We start from the raw sequence: 16,825 nt of genomic DNA on the forward strand, positions 1-16,825 counted from the left end.
GGCGATCTGGATGAGCCCCATGAAAGGCACGAACCAAATCCGAGGCATGAACATCAGAGGCAGTTACCCAAGAATTATCTTCCTGACCATAGCCCTTCCATTTAACCAGATATTGAAGTCTCCGTCTGGAAATACGGGAGTCCAAGATCTTCTCTACCACGTACTCCAATTCACCCTCCACCAGCACAGGAGCAGGAGGTTCAGTAGAAGGAACCACCGGTACCTCATATCTCCGCAACAACGACCGATGGAACACATTATGGATAGCGAAAGATGCCGGGAGGTCCAAACGAAAGGAAACAGGGTTAAGAATCTCCAAAATCCTATAAGGACCGATGAACCGAGGCTTAAATTTAGGAGAAGAAACCCTCATAGGGACAAAACGGGAAGACAACCACACCAAGTCCCCAACACGAAGGTGAGGACCAACACGATGACGGCGGTTAGCAAACTGCTGAGTCCTCTCCTGGGACAATTCCAAATTATCCACCACTTGTCCCCAAATCCGATGCAACCGATCCACTACCGCATCCACTCCAGGACAATCCGAAGATTCAACCTGACCAGATGAAAAACGCGGATGAAACCCTGAATTGCAAAAGAAAGGAGAAACCAAAGTGGCAGAACTAGCCCGATTATTAAGAGCAAACTCTGCCAACGGCAGAAAGGCAACCCAATCATCCTGATCCGCAGACACAAAACACCTCAAATAAGTCTCCAAAGTTTGATTAGTTCGCTCCGTCTGGCCATTGGTCTGAGGATGGAATGCAGACGAAAGAGACAAATCAATGCCCAACCTGGCACAGACTGCCCGCCAAAATCTAGACACGAACTGGGTACCCCTGTCAGAAACGATGTTTTCCGGAATACCATGCAAGCGAACCACATTTTGAAAAAACAGAGGGACCAACTCAGATGAGGAAGGCAACTTAGGCAATGGCACCAAATGAACCATCTTAGAAAAACGGTCACACACCACCCAGATGACAGACATCTTCTGAGAAACAGGGAGATCCGAGATAAAGTCCATAGAGATGTGCGTCCAAGGCCTCTTCGGAATAGGCAAGGGCAACAATAACCCACTAGCCCTAGAACAACAAGGCTTGGCCCGAGCACACACATCGCAAGACTGCACAAAAACACGCACATCTCGAGACAGAGAAGGCCACCAGAAGGATCTAGCCACCAAATCTCTGGTGCCAAAAATTCCCGGATGACCTGCCAGAGTAGAAGAATGAACTTCCAAGATGACTCTACTGGTCCAATCGTCAGGAACAAACAGTCTACCAGACGGACAACGATCAGGTCTATCCGCCTGAAATTCTTGCAAAGCACGTCGCAGATCTGGGGAGACAGCAGACAAAACTACCCCATCCTTAAGGACACCAGCAGGTTCAGAATTCCCAGGAGAGTCAGGCTCAAAACTCCTAGAAAGAGCATCTGCCTTCACATTCCTAGAACCCGGTAAGTACGAGACCACAAAATTAAACCGAGAAAAGAACAACGACCAACGTGCCTGTCTAGGATTCAGGCGCCTGGCAGACTCTAAATAAATCAGATTCTTGTGATCAGTCAAAACTACCACCTGATGTCTGGCACCCTCAAGCCAATGACGCCACTCCTCAAATGCCCACTTTATGGCCAAAAGCTCCCGATTACCAACATCATAGTTTCGCTCGGCGGCCGAAAATTTTCGAGAAAAGAACGCGCAAGGTCTCATCACCGAGCAATCGGAACTTTTCTGCGACAAGACCGCCCCCGCTCCGATCTCGGAAGCATCGACCTCAACCTGAAAGGGAAGAGAAACATCAGGCTGGCGCAACACAGGGGCAGACAAAAAGCGGCGCTTAAGCTCCCGAAAGGCCTCCACAGCAGCAGGGGACCAATTGGCAACATCAGCACCCTTCTTAGTCAAATCCGTCAGAGGTTTAGCAACACCAGAAAAACCAGCTATAAATCGACGATAAAAATTAGCAAAGCCCAAGAATTTCTGAAGACTCTTCAGAGAAGTAGGCTGCGTCCAGTCATAAATAGCCCGAACCTTGACAGGGTCCATCTCAATAGAAGAAGGGGAAAAAATGTACCCCAAAAAGGAAATTTTTTGAACCCCAAAAACACACTTTGAACCCTTTACACACAAAGAATTCTCCCGCAAAACCTGAAAAACCCTCCTGACCTGCTGAACATGAGACTCCCAGTCATCAGAAAAAATCAAAATATCATCCAAATACACAATCATAAATTTATCCAAATATTCACGGAAAATATCATGCATTAAGGACTGAAAGACCGAAGGTGCATTAGAAAGGCCGAAAGGCATTACTAAATACTCAAAATGGCCCTCAGGCGTATTAAATGCGGTTTTCCACTCATCCCCCTGCTTAATTCGCACCAAATTATACGCCCCACGAAGATCAATCTTAGAGAACCACTTAGCCCCCCTTATGCGAGCAAACAAATCAGTCAGCAAAGGCAACGGATACTGATATTTGACTGTAATTTTATTCAGGAGTCGATAATCAATACAAGGCCTCAGAGAGCCATCCTTTTTAGAGACAAAGAAAAAAACGGCTCCTAAAGGTGATGACGAAGGACGAATATGTCCCTTTTCCAGGGACTCCTTAATATACTCGCGCATAGCAGCATGTTCAGGTACAGATAGGTTAAACAAACGACCCTTTGGAAATTTACTGCCAGGAATCAGATCTATGGCGCAATCACAATCCCTGTGGGGAGGGAGTGAACCAATTTTAGGCTCTTCAAAAATATCACGATAATCAGACAAAAATGCCGGAATCTCAGAGGGAATAGATGACGAAATGGACACCAAAGGTATGTCCCCATGAACTCCCCGACATCCCCAGCTTAACACAGACATAGCTTTCCAGTCAAGGACTGGGTTATGAGATTGTAACCATGGTAATCCAAGCACCAAAACATCATGTAAATTGTACAACACAAGGAAGCGAATCACCTCCTGATGGTCTGGAGTCATACGCATAGTCACTTGCGTCCAGAACTGTGGTTTATTACAAGCCAAAGGTGTAGAATCAATACCCTTCAGAGGTATAGGGACTTCCAGAGGCTCTAAATCAAACCCACAGCGCCTGGCAAAGGACCAGTCCATAAGACTCAGAGCGGCGCCAGAGTCCACATAGGCATCCACGGTAATAACTGATAATGAACAAATCAAGGTTACAGACAAAATAAATTTGGACTGCAAAGTGCCAATTGAAATAGACTTGTCAAGCTTCCTAGTGCGCTTGGAGCATGCTGATATAACATGAGCAGAATCACCACAATAGAAGCATAACCCATTTTTACGCCTATAATTCTGCCGCTCGCTTCTGGACATAATTCTGTCACATTGCATTTTCTCTGGCGTCTCATCAGAAGATACCGCCAAATGGTGCACGGGTTTGCACTCCCACAAACGCCGATCAATCTGAATAGCCATTGTCATGGACTCATTCAGACCTGTAGGCGCAGGGAACCCGACCATAACATCTTTAACGGCATCAGAAAGGCCCTCTCTGAAATTTGCCGCTAGGGCGCACTCATTCCACTGAGTAAGCACAGACCATTTACGAAATTTTTGGCAGTATATCTCAGCTTCATCTTGCCCTTGAGATAGGGCTATCAAAGCTTTTTCAGCTTGAATCTCCAAATTAGGTTCCTCATAAAGCAACCCTAAAGCCAGGAAAAACGCATCCACATTGAGCAACGCAGGATCCCCTGGTGCCAATGAAAATGCCCAATTTTGAGGGTCACCTCGCAGCAAAGAGATTACAATCTTAACCTGCTGGACAGGATCTCCTGAGGAGTGAGGTCTGAGAGAAAGGAATAATTTACAATTATATTTTAAATTCAGAAACCGAGATCTATCTCCGGAAAACACCTCTGGTGTAGGGATTTTAGGTTCAGAAATAGGAGCATGTATAACAAAATCTTGTAAATTTTGAACCTTCGTAGCAAGATTATTTAAACCTGCAGCCAAACTCTGAGGATCCATCTTTAAACAGGTGAGCTCAAAGCCATTCAAGGATTATAAGGAGAGAAAGGCAAAGGCTGTAATTAGAGCTGAAATACAACTGATCCAACTATGGAGCAAGCATAGGGGGAAAAAAAAAAAAAAATTTACAGACTTCTTTTATTTTCTCTCCTTTCTTCTGCCAATAAGTTTAACATAGGCCGGTCATACTGTCATGGTTCCCAATGGCAGGGAAACATCAGAACACAAAAATAACGGACGAGCTCTGGGTGATGGAATCTTGAGCTGACCGTGAGCTAAATCTACCACACAACTAATAGTAGCCAGGGAGCATACCTACGACTTCCTAGATGCCACGCGCCAGCCGGAGGACTAACTACGCCTGGTAGAGGAAGGAACAGACCTGGCTTACCTCTAGGGAAATACCCCAAAAGATGATAGCAGCCCCCCACATGTAATAACGGTGAGTTAAGAGGAAAAGACATACACAGTATGAAAGTAGATTTAGCAAAGAGAGGTCCACTTACTAGATAGCAGAAGGATACAAAAGAGGACTTCACGGTCAACTGAAAACCCTTTCAAAAAACCATCCTGAAATTACTTTAAGACTCCTGTGTCAACTCATGACACAGGAGTGGCAATTTCAGCCCGCAAGAGCTTCCAGCTACAGAGAATAACAAAAACTGTAAACTGGACAAAAGATACAAAACAAAAAGACAAAGTCCACTTAGCTGATCAGCAGACTAGTAGCAGGAACATGCAACCGAAGGCTCTGGTTACAATGATGACCGGCAAGGAAATGACTGGAGAGCAAGGCTAAATAGGAAACTCCCAAACACTGATGGAAGCAGGTGAACAGAAACAGCAAAGTGAAAACAAGTCACCAGTACCACCAGCAACCACCAGGGGAGCCCAAAAAGCGGATACACAACACCTGTGATGATGTAGCAGTCTCGCGAGACCGCTACGTCATCTGGGGTCATTGCCGCAATGCATTCTTGGGACCGAAGCATCGCGTGAAGCGTTAAAGGCTACTGCGGGTGCCGGAAGGTGAGAATATAATGATTTTTTTATATTATTATTTTTAACACTATATGTTTTTACTATTGATGCTGCATAGCCAGCATCAATAGTAAAAAGTTGGTCACACTTACAGGGTTAATGGCAGCGTTAACGGACTGCATTACACTGTGCTATGCCACAGTGTAATGCAGTCCATTTAACGGACTGCTAAAACGCTATGTGAGCGCTGACTGGGGGGAGTATGGAAGGGCCAGTTCGCGGCCGGACTGTGCCTGTCGCTGATTGGTGACACCCAGCCGGCCACGACCAATCAGCAACATGGGATTTCCGTGACAAAACAGACAAACACGCAAATAGATGCAAGTGGACCTTAGATGATTATTATATAGATTTGGGTAAATTTACCTCAAGTTGGATATTGTCATATGTAGCAAACAAATACAACACTAGTTTAGCGATATAGTTATTTTTAAACAATTTTACAGCTCAAGGACAAACAATACTTTAGCTGTTCACTAGTCCATCACAAAGTACCAGGCTCAACTGCGTCTCCATCGAGAAATATATTGACACATTTTTGTATATGATCGGTAATGTGGAAACTTAGTTTTTAAGAATGCCAGGGCTGATTTTTTTTAACAAAAGTATGCGTTTTCCAGAATTCCCTGACACCAAATGTTGTGGCTGAACTTGTGACCAGGACAGATGTTCTTCAGAATGAAACCTTGCTCATTTCATATTTAAGTAAGGTGGAATTAGAAAATGTCACCGTCTTCTTGACTGCTCTGACATCCGCAGCAGAAAAGGTAAGCAATTTTGAACCTTCAACTGAGGTTTATGAAATTCAAGAAGGTCACAACATTTTCAGTTTGAGAATGCTGTAACAGTAACACCAAACACTAATAGTAGGGCACCAGTTAGGCTGGATCTGTTTTACTGAAAATTTATTAAAACTTTTCTTTTTATTTTCGAAGGCAAATCTGTCTCTGGAGCTGGTAGACAATGTAAAACAAACTCTCCTGGCTGTGGAGCTTCAGCAACTTCAGTCCAGCTTCTCTAATTATACCACTGAGCAATGGCAGGTTTTGTTTCAGAGCAGCTTAACAGTCTTGATCCAATATTTCAACGCAACCTTACTTGAGCTCCTGCCAACAAGCATTTCCTGCAGTTCCTATCAAGCTATGTAAGTACCAAGTATTTATGGAGAAATACAAAGACATCAGCAACTTATCTTTTAAAACAGAAAAAATAAATCTTTCAAAACAATATTATGATGAAATCCTTATACATAATTTTTATCTTTATTTCTTGACAGAGTAAAAGGATTTAGTCTTGATTCTTCTGAGCTGAGCGATGACACTGGGAGAGATATCTACAATTACTTCATCAAAAGATATATGACTCAACAGGCAACTTCTGCAGGTAAGACTCCAGAATAATAGCTAAGCTTTGAAAATACACACAATTTCTGTAAATATATTTCTTTATTTTATGCTGTATATAAACTTCTGACAAATCATGATTTTTCTCATTCTTCATTCACAGATATTGCTTGTGGCGCTGTAGACTACGAAACCTGGATTCAGATTAATTTTTACTATTTTTTCAAGTATGCCACCACAGAAGATCTGATCATTTACAACAAAAACCTTACACAGGTAGGTGGATATCCAAATAGATTAACAAGAAATAAGGTTATCGCCTTTATTAAAATGGTTACTTTCGTGCTTCCAATTTATACACTTACTGCAGTAGGTGTCAATGTCCAAAGGGAAACACAACGTAGAACTAGAGCCTATTGGTGTTTTTGCAGTTTTAATAAATTATAACTGAACTAGATGGTGGCCCGATTCTAATGCATTGGGTATTCTAGAATATGTATGCAGTTTATTTATGAAGATTTCAGAATAATGCAATGAATACACAGGATTCAGCCGGCCGGGCGTGATCAATTAGTGAAGCGAGTTTTATATCCTGTGCCAATTCGCGGCAGGACTGGATCTGTTGCTGATTGTTCGCTGCTGGCGGGTCGCGACCAATCAGTGAAGCCAGGGCCGGCTCCAGGTTTTTGAGGGCTACAGGCGAAAGAGTCTCACAGCCCACGTAACATATAACACAGCCCATGTAGTATATAGCACAGCCACATAGTATATTGCACAGCCACATAGTATATAGCACAGCTACGTAGTGTATTGCACAACCACGTAGTATATTGCACAGCCACGTTGTATATAGCACAGCCACATAGTATATAGCACAACCATGTAGTATATTAGACAGCCACGTAGTATATTGCACAGCCACGTAGTATATAGTACAACCATGTAGTATATAGCACAGCCCACGTAGTATATAACACAGCCCACGTAGTATATAACACAGCCCACGTAGTATATAGCAATGTGGGCACCATATCCCTGTTAAAAAAATTAAAATAAATAAGTTATATACTCACCTTCTGGCAGCCTCCAGATCAAGCCCAGGCCTTTGGCGATGCTCCTCGCGATGCTCCGTTCCCAGTAAGGCCTTGTGGCAATAACCTGTGATGATGTAGCAGTCTCGCGAGACCGCTACGTCATCTGGGGTCATTGCCGCAATGCATTCTTGGGACCGAAGCATCGCGTGAAGCGTTAAAGGCTACTGCGGGCGCCGGAAGGTGAGAATATAATGATTTTTTTATATTATTATTTTTAACACTATATGTTTTTACTATTGATGCTGCATAGCCAGCATCAATAGTAAAAAGTTGGTCACACTTACAGGGTTAATGGCAGCGTTAACGGACTGCATTACACTGTGCTATGCCACAGTGTAATGCAGTCCATTTAACGGACTGCTAAAACGCTATGTGAGCGCTGACTGGGGGGAGTATGGAGGGGCCAGTTCGCGGCCGGACTGTGCCTGTCGCTGATTGGTGACACCCAGCCGGCCACGACCAATCAGCAACATGGGATTTCCGTGACAGACAAACAGACAAACACGCAAATAGATGCAAGTGGACCTTAGATGATTATTATATAGATTTGGGTAAATTTACCTCAAGTTGGATATTGTCATATGTAGCAAACAAATACAACACTAGTTTAGCGATATAGTTATTTTTAAACAATTTTACAGCTCAAGGACAAACAATACTTTAGCTGTTCACTAGTCCATCACAAAGTACCAGGCTCAACTGCGTCTCCATCGAGAAATATATTGACACATTTTTGTATATGATCGGTAATGTGGAAACTTAGTTTTTAAGAATGCCAGGGCTGATTTTTTTTAACAAAAGTATGCGTTTTCCAGAATTCCCTGACACCAAATGTTGTGGCTGAACTTGTGACCAGGACAGATGTTCTTCAGAATGAAACCTTGCTCATTTCATATTTAAGTAAGGTGGAATTAGAAAATGTCACCGTCTTCTTGACTGCTCTGACATCCGCAGCAGAAAAGGTAAGCAATTTTGAACTTTCAACCGAGGTTTATGAAATTCAAGAAGGTCACAACATTTTCAGTTTGAGAATGCTGTAACAGTAACACCAAATACTAATAGTAGGGCACCAGTTAGGCTGGATCTGTTTTACTGAAAATTTATTAAAACTTTTCTTTTTATTTTCGTAGGCAAATCTGTCTCTGGAGCTGGTAGACAATGTAAAAGAAACTCTCCTGGCTGTGGAGCTTCAGCAACTTCAGTCCAGCTTCTCTAATTATACCACTGAGCAATGGCAGGTTTTGTTTCAGAGCAGCTTAACAGTCTTGATCCAATATTTCAACGCAACCTTACTTGAGCTCCTGCCAACAAGCATTTCCTGCAGTTCCTATCAAGCTATGTAAGTACCAAGTATTTATGGAGAAATACAAAGACATCAGCAACTTATCATCTTTTAAAACAGAAAAAATAAATCTTTCAAAACAATATTATGATGAAATCCTTATACATAATTTTTATCTTTATTTCTTGACACAGAGTAAAAGGATTTAGTCTTGATTCTTCTGAGCTGAGCGATGACACTGGGAGAGATATCTACAATTACTTCATCAAAAGATATATGACTCAACAGGCAACTTCTGCAGGTAAGACTCCAGAATAATAGCTAAGCTTTGAAAATACACACAATTTCTGTAAATATATTTCTTTATTTTATGCTGTATATAAACTTCTGACAAATCATGATTTTTCTCATTCTTCATTCACAGATATTGCTTGTGGCGCTGTAGACTACGAAACCTGGATTCAGATTAATTTTTACTATTTTTTCAAGTATGCCACCACAGAAGATCTGATCATTTACAACAAAAACCTTACACAGGTAGGTGGATATCCAAATAGATTAACAAGAAATAAGGTTATCGCCTTTATTAAAATGGTTACTTTCGTGCTTCCAATTTATACACTTACTGCAGTAGGTGTCAATGTCCAAAGGGAAACACAACGTAGAACTAGAGCCTATTGGTGTTTTTGCAGTTTTAATAAATTATAACTGAACTAGATGGTGGCCCGAATCTAATGCATTGGGTATTCTAGAATATGTATGCAGTTTATTTATGAAGATTTCAGAATAATGCAATGAATACACAGGATTCAGCCGGCCGGGCGTGATCAATTAGTGAAGCGAGTTTTATATCCTGTGCCAATTCGCGGCAGGACTGGATCTGTTCCTGATTGTTCGCTGCCGGCGGGTCGCGACCAATCAGTGAAGCCAGGGCCGGCTCCAGGTTTTTGAGGGCTACAGGCGAAATAGTCTCACAGCCCACGTAACATATAACACAGCCCATGTAGTATATAGCACAGCCACATAGTATATTGCACAGCCACATAGCATATAGCACAGCTACGTAGTGTATTGCACAACCACGTAGTATATTGCACAGCCACGTTGTATATAGCACAGCCACATAGTATATAGCACAACCATGTAGTATATTAGACAGCCACGTAGTATATTGCACAGCCACGTAGTATATAGTACAACCATGTAGTATATAACACAGCCCACGCAGAATATAACACAGCCCACGTAGTATATAACACAGCCCACGTAGTATATAGCAATGTAGGCACCATATCCCTGTTAAAAAAATTAAAATAAATAAGTTATATACTCACCTTCTGGCAGCCTCCAGATCAAGCCCAGGCCTTTGGCGATGCTCCGTTCCCAGTAAGGCCTTGCGGCAATAACTGTTATGACCCCAATGGCAGGGGGTCTCAGAAATAGTAACCAAGTCTGCAAACACAAAAACCAGCTCATAGGGCAGTGGTAACTGGGCTGAACATATATATAATCCTAGCACCACAAATAACAGCAGCCGGGGAACGTGCCTACGTTGATTCTAGACGTCTCGCGCCAGCCGGAGAACTAACTAACCCTAGAAGGGAAAAGAAAGACCTTTCTTGCCTCCAGAGAAAAAGACCCCAAAAGTTGGATACAAGCCCCCAACAAATAATAACGGTGAGGTAAGAGGAAAAGACAAACGTAAGAATGAGCTAGGTATTTAGCAAAGAGAGGCCCACTAGCTAATAGCAGAATATAGTAAGATAACTTATATGGTCAGCAAAAACCCTATCAAAAATATCCACGCTGGAAATTCAAGAACCCCCGAACCGTCTAATGGCCCGGGGGGAGAACACCAGCCCCCTAGAGCTTCCAGCAAGGTCAGGAATCACATTTAGTACAAGCTGGACAAAAATGAGAGCAAGCAAATAACTGAAAAAACAAAGAAGCAAGACTTAGCTAAATTTTGCACGAACCAGGACCAGCAGATAGGAGCAAACAAAAAGGATCTGATTACAACGATGCCAGGCACTGGACTAAGGATCCATGAGGTTTATATAGCAACACCCCTGGACTAACGACCCAGGTGGGTGCAAACTGAGGGAAGAAAATCCCAGAGTCATATCACTAGTAACCACCAGAGGGAGCCAAAAAGTCTAATTCACAACAGTACCCCCCCCTTAAGGAGGGGTCACCGAACCCTCACTACGACCACCAGGGCGATCAGGATGAGCAGCGTGAAAGGCACGAACTAAATCAGCCGCATGCACATCAGAGGCAACCACCCAGGAATTATCCTCCTGACCATAGCCCTTCCACTTGACCAGATACTGAAGCCTCCGTCTGGAGAGACGAGAATCCAAGATCTTCTCCACCACGTACTCCAACTCGCCCTCAACCAACACCGGAGCAGGAGGCTCAACAGAAGGAACCACCGGCACAACGTAGCGCCGCAACAAGGACCTATGGAACACGTTGTGAATGGCAAACGACACCGGAAGATCCAAGCGAAAGGAAACTGGATTAAGGATTTCCAATATCTTGTAAGGACCGATGAAGCGAGGCTTAAATTTAGGAGAGGAGACCTTCATAGGAACAAATCGAGAAGACAGCCATACCAAATCCCCAACACGAAGTCGGGGACCCACACCGCGGCGGCGGTTGGCAAAACGCTGAGCCTTCTCCTGTGACAACTTCAAGTTGTCCACCACATGATTCCAGATCTGCTGCAACCTATCCACCACAGAATCCACCCCAGGACAGTCAGAAGGCTCCACATGTCCCGAGGAAAAACGAGGATGGAAACCAGAGTTGCAGAAAAATGGCGAAACCAAAGTAGCGGAACTAGCCCGATTATTAAGGGCAAACTCAGCCAACGGCAAGAAGGTCACCCAATCATCCTGATCTGCCGAAACAAAACACCTCAAATAAGCCTCCAGAGTCTCATTAGTTCGCTCCGTTTGTCCATTAGTCTGAGGATGAAAGGCAGACGAGAACGACAAATCAATGCCCATCCTAGCACAAAAGGATCGCCAGAACCTGGAAACAAACTGGGATCCTCTGTCAGACACAATATTCTCAGGAATGCCGTGTAAACGAACCACATTCTGAAAGAACACAGGAACCAGATCGGAAGAGGAAGGCAGCTTAGGCAAAGGCACCAAATGGACCATTTTAGAAAAGCGATCACATACCACCCAGATGACAGACATGCCCTGAGACACCGGGAGATCAGAAATGAAATCCATGGAAATGTGTGTCCAAGGCCTCTTCGGGACAGGCAAGGGCAAGAGCAACCCGCTGGCACGAGAACAGCAAGGCTTAGCTCGAGCACAAGTCCCACAGGACTGCACAAATGACCGCACATCCCGTGACAAGGAAGGCCACCAAAAGGACCTAGCCACCAGATCTCTGGTGCCAAAAATTCCCGGATGACCTGCCAACACCGAGGAATGAACCTCGGAAATGACTCTGCTGGTCCACTTATCAGGAACAAACAGTCTGTCAGGTGGACAAGAGTCAGGTCTACCAGCCTGAAATCTCTGCAACACGCGTCGCAAATCAGGAGAAATGGCTGACAAGATAACTCCCTCTTTAAGAATACCAACAGGTTCTGCGACTCCAGGAGAGTCAGGCACAAAGCTCCTTGAAAGAGCATCAGCCTTCACATTCTTTGAACCTGGTAAATACGAGACCACAAAGTCAAAACGGGAGAAAAATAATGACCAGCGGGCCTGTCTAGGATTCAGGCGTTTAGCAGACTCGAGATACATCAAATTTTTGTGATCAGTCAAGACCACCACACGATGCTTAGCACCTTCGAGCCAATGACGCCACTCCTCAAATGCCCACTTCATGGCTAGCAACTCCCGATTGCCAACATCATAATTCCGCTCAGCAGGCGAAAACTTCCTAGAGAAGAAAGCACATGGTCTCATTACCGAGCAACCAGGGCCTCTCTGAGACAACACGGCCCCTGCCCCAATCTCCGAAGCATCCACTTCGACCTGAAAGGGAAGTGAGACATCAGGCTGGCACAAAACAGGCGCTGAAGTAAACCGGCGCTTCAACTCTTGGAACGCCTCCACGGCTGCAGGAGCCCAGTTAGCAACATCAGAACCCTTCTTGGTCATATCCGTCAAAGGTTTAACGCTAGAAAAATTAGCGATAAAACGACGGTAGAAGTTAGCAAAACCCAAGAACTTCTGAAGACTCTTAACTGACGTGGGTTGAGTCCAATCATGAATAGCTCGGACCTTGACTGGGTCCATCTCCACAGCAGAAGGGGAAAAAATAAACCCCAAAAAGGGAACCTTCTGTACTCCAAAGAGACACTTTGAGCCCTTAACAAACAACGCGTTCTCACGCAAAACCTGAAACACCATCCTGACCTGCTCCACATGTGAGTCCCAATCTTCAGAGAAAACCAGAATATCATCCAGATAAACAATCATAAATTTATCCAGATACTTCCGGAAAATGTCATGCATAAAGGACTGAAACACTGAGGGAGCATTAGAGAGCCCAAAAGGCATCACCAAGTACTCAAAATGACCTTCGGGCGTATTAAATGCAGTCTTCCATTCATCTCCTTGCTTAATGCGCACAAGATTGTACGCACCGCGTAGATCTATCTTGGTGAACCACTTGGCACCTTTAATCCGGGCGAACAAGTCCGACAACAGAGGCAAAGGATACTGAAATTTAACAGTGATTTTATTCAGAAGACGATAGTCAATACAAGGTCTCAAAGATCCGTCCTTCTTGGCCACAAAAAAGAATCCCGCACCAAGAGGGGAAGAGGATGGACGGATATGCCCCTTCTCCAGGGACTCCTTGACATACGAACGCATTGCGGCATGCTCAGGTACAGACAGATTAAATAATCTACCCTTAGGAAATTTACTACCTGGAATCAAATCTATGGCGCAGTCACAGTCTCTATGAGGAGGCAGAGCACTGGATCTGGACTCGCTGAATACATCCTGATAATCAGACAAATACTCAGGAACTTCCAAAGGAGTAGAGGAAGCAATAGACACCGGCGGGGAATCAGCATGAATTCCCTGACAACCCCAACTTGACACAGACATTGCCTTCCAATCCAAGATTGGATTGTGGGTCTGTAACCATGGCAGACCCAAAAGGACCAAATCATGCATTTTATGCAGAACAAGAAAACGAATCACCTCCCGATGTTCAGGAGTCATGCACATGGTTACCTGCGTCCAAAACTGCGGTTTATTTTCCGCCAATGGCGTAGCATCAATACCTCTAAGAGGAATAGGATTTACCAACGGTTCAAGAACAAAACCACAGCGTTTGGCAAATGACAGATCCATAAGACTCAGGGCAGCACCTGAATCCACAAACGCCATAACAGGGTAAGAAGACAATGAGCAAATTAAAGTCACAGACAAAATAAATTTAGGTTGCAAATTACCAATGGCGACAGGACTAACAACCCTTGTTAGGCGTTTAGAGCATGCTGATATAACATGTGTAGAATCACCACAGTAAAAACACAACCCATTCTGACGTCTATGATTTTTCCGCTCATTTCTAGTCTGAATTCCATCACATTGCATTAAATCAGGTGTTTGTTCAGACAACACCACCAGAGGATTAGCGGTTTTGCGCTCCCGCAAACGCCGGTCAATTTGAATAGCCAGCGCCATGGAATCATTCAGACTTGTAGGAATGGGGAAACCCACCATCACATTCTTAATGGCTTCAGAAAGGCCATTTCTGAAATTTGCGGCCAGAGCACACTCATTCCACTGAGTAAGCACGGACCATTTCCGAAATTTTTGGCAATACACTTCAGCTTCATCCTGGCCCTGAGAAATAGCCAGCAAGGCTTTTTCTGCCTGAACTTCAAGATTGGGTTCCTCGTAAAGCAATCCGAGCGCCAGAAAAAACGCATCAATATTTGCCAATGCCGGATCTCTTGGCGCTAGCGAGAAAGCCCAATCCTGAGGGTCGCCCCGTAAAAAAGAGATAACAATTTTAACTTGCTGAGCTGAATCTCCAGATGAACGGGGTCTCAGAGAAAGAAACAATTTACAATTATTCCTGAAATTCCTAAACCTAAATCGGTCTCCAGAGAACAGTTCAGGAATAGGTATCTTAGGTTCAGACATAGGACTACTGGTAACAAAATCTTGTATGCCCTGCACACGAGCAGCAAGCTGGTCTACACTTGTAATCAAGGTCTGGACATTCATGTCTGCAGCAAGCACAAGCCACTCAAAGGTAAAGGGGAGGAAGAGAGGAAAAGAAAAAAAAAAAAACTCAGAATTTCCTTTCTTATAATCCCACTTCTGCAATGCATTAAACATTCAATGTTGGCCTGGCATACTGTTATGACCCCAATGGCAGGGGGTCTCAGAAATAGTAACCAAGTCTGCAAACACAAAAACCAGCTCATAGGGCAGTGGTAACTGGGCTGACCATATATCTAATCCTAGCACCACAAATAACAGCAGCCGGGGAACGTGCCTATGTTGATTCTAGACGTCTCGCGCCAGCCGGAGAACTAACTAACCCTAGAAGGGAAAAGAAAGACCTTTCTTGCCTCCAGAGAAAAAGACCCCAAAAGTTGGATACAAGCCCCCAACAAATAATAACGGTGAGGTAAGAGGAAAAGACAAACGTAAGAATGAGCTAGGTATTTAGCAAAGAGAGGCCCACTAGCTAATAGCAGAATATAGTAAGATAACTTATATGGTCAGCAAAAACCCTATCAAAAATATCCACGCTGGAAATTCAAGAACCCCCGAACCGTCTAACGGCCCGGGGGGAGAACACCAGCCCCCTAGAGCTTCCAGCAAGGTCAGGAATCACATTTAGTGAGGTTTATATAGCAACACCCCTGGACTAACGACCCAGGTGGGTGCAAACTGAGGGAAGAAAATCCCAGAGTCATATCACTAGTAACCACCAGAGGGAGCCAAAAAGTCTAATTCACAACAAAAAACCTGTGATGATGTAGCAGTCTCGCGAGACCGCTACGTCATCTGGGGTCATTGCCGCAATGCATTCTTGGGACCGAAGCATCGCGTGAAGCGTTAAAGGCTACTGCGGGCGCCGGAAGGTGAGAATATAATGATTTTTTTATATTATTATTTTTAACACTATATGTTTTTACTATTGATGCTGCATAGCCAGCATCAATAGTAAAAAGTTGGTCACACTTACAGGGTTAATGGCAGCGTTAACGGACTGTATTACACTGTGCTATGCCAGTGTAATGCAGTCCATTTAACGGACTGCTAAAACGCTATGTGAGCGCTGACTGGGGGGAGTATGGAGGGGCCAGTTCGCGGCCGGACTGTGCCTGTCGCTGATTGGTGACACCCAGCCGGCGACGACCAATCAGCAACATGGGATTTCTGTGACAGACAAACAGACAAACACGCAAATAGATGCAAGTGGACCTTAGATGATTATTATATAGATTTGGGTAAATTTACCTCAAGTTGGATATTGTCATATGTAGCAAACAAATACAACACTAGTTTAGCGATATAGTTATTTTTAAACAATTTTACAGCTCAAGGACAAACAATACTTTAGCTGTTCACTAGTCCATCACAAAGTACCAGGCTCAACTGCGTCTCCATCGAGAAATATATTGACACATTTTTGTATATGATCGGTAATGTGGAAACTTAGTTTTTAAGAATGCCAGGGCTGATTTTTTTTAACAAAAGTATGCGTTTTCCAGAATTTCCTGACACCAAATGTTGTGGCTGAACTTGTGACCAGGACAGATGTTCTTCAGAATGAAACCTTGCTCATTTCATATTTAAGTAAGGTGGAATTAGAAAATGTCACCGTCTTCTTGACTGCTCTGACATCCGCAGCAGAAAAGGTAAGCAATTTTGAACCTTCAACTGAGGTTTATGAAATTCAAGAAGGTCACAACATTTTCAGTTTGAGAATGCTGTAACAGTAACACCAAATACTAATAGTAGGGCACCAGTTAGGCTGGATCTGTTTTACTGAAAATTTATTAAAACTTTTCTTTTTATTTTCGTAGGCAAATCTG

This window comes from Ranitomeya variabilis, chromosome 7, assembly GCF_051348905.1.
Source record: "Ranitomeya variabilis isolate aRanVar5 chromosome 7, aRanVar5.hap1, whole genome shotgun sequence".
NCBI lineage: Eukaryota > Metazoa > Chordata > Amphibia > Anura > Dendrobatidae > Ranitomeya > Ranitomeya variabilis.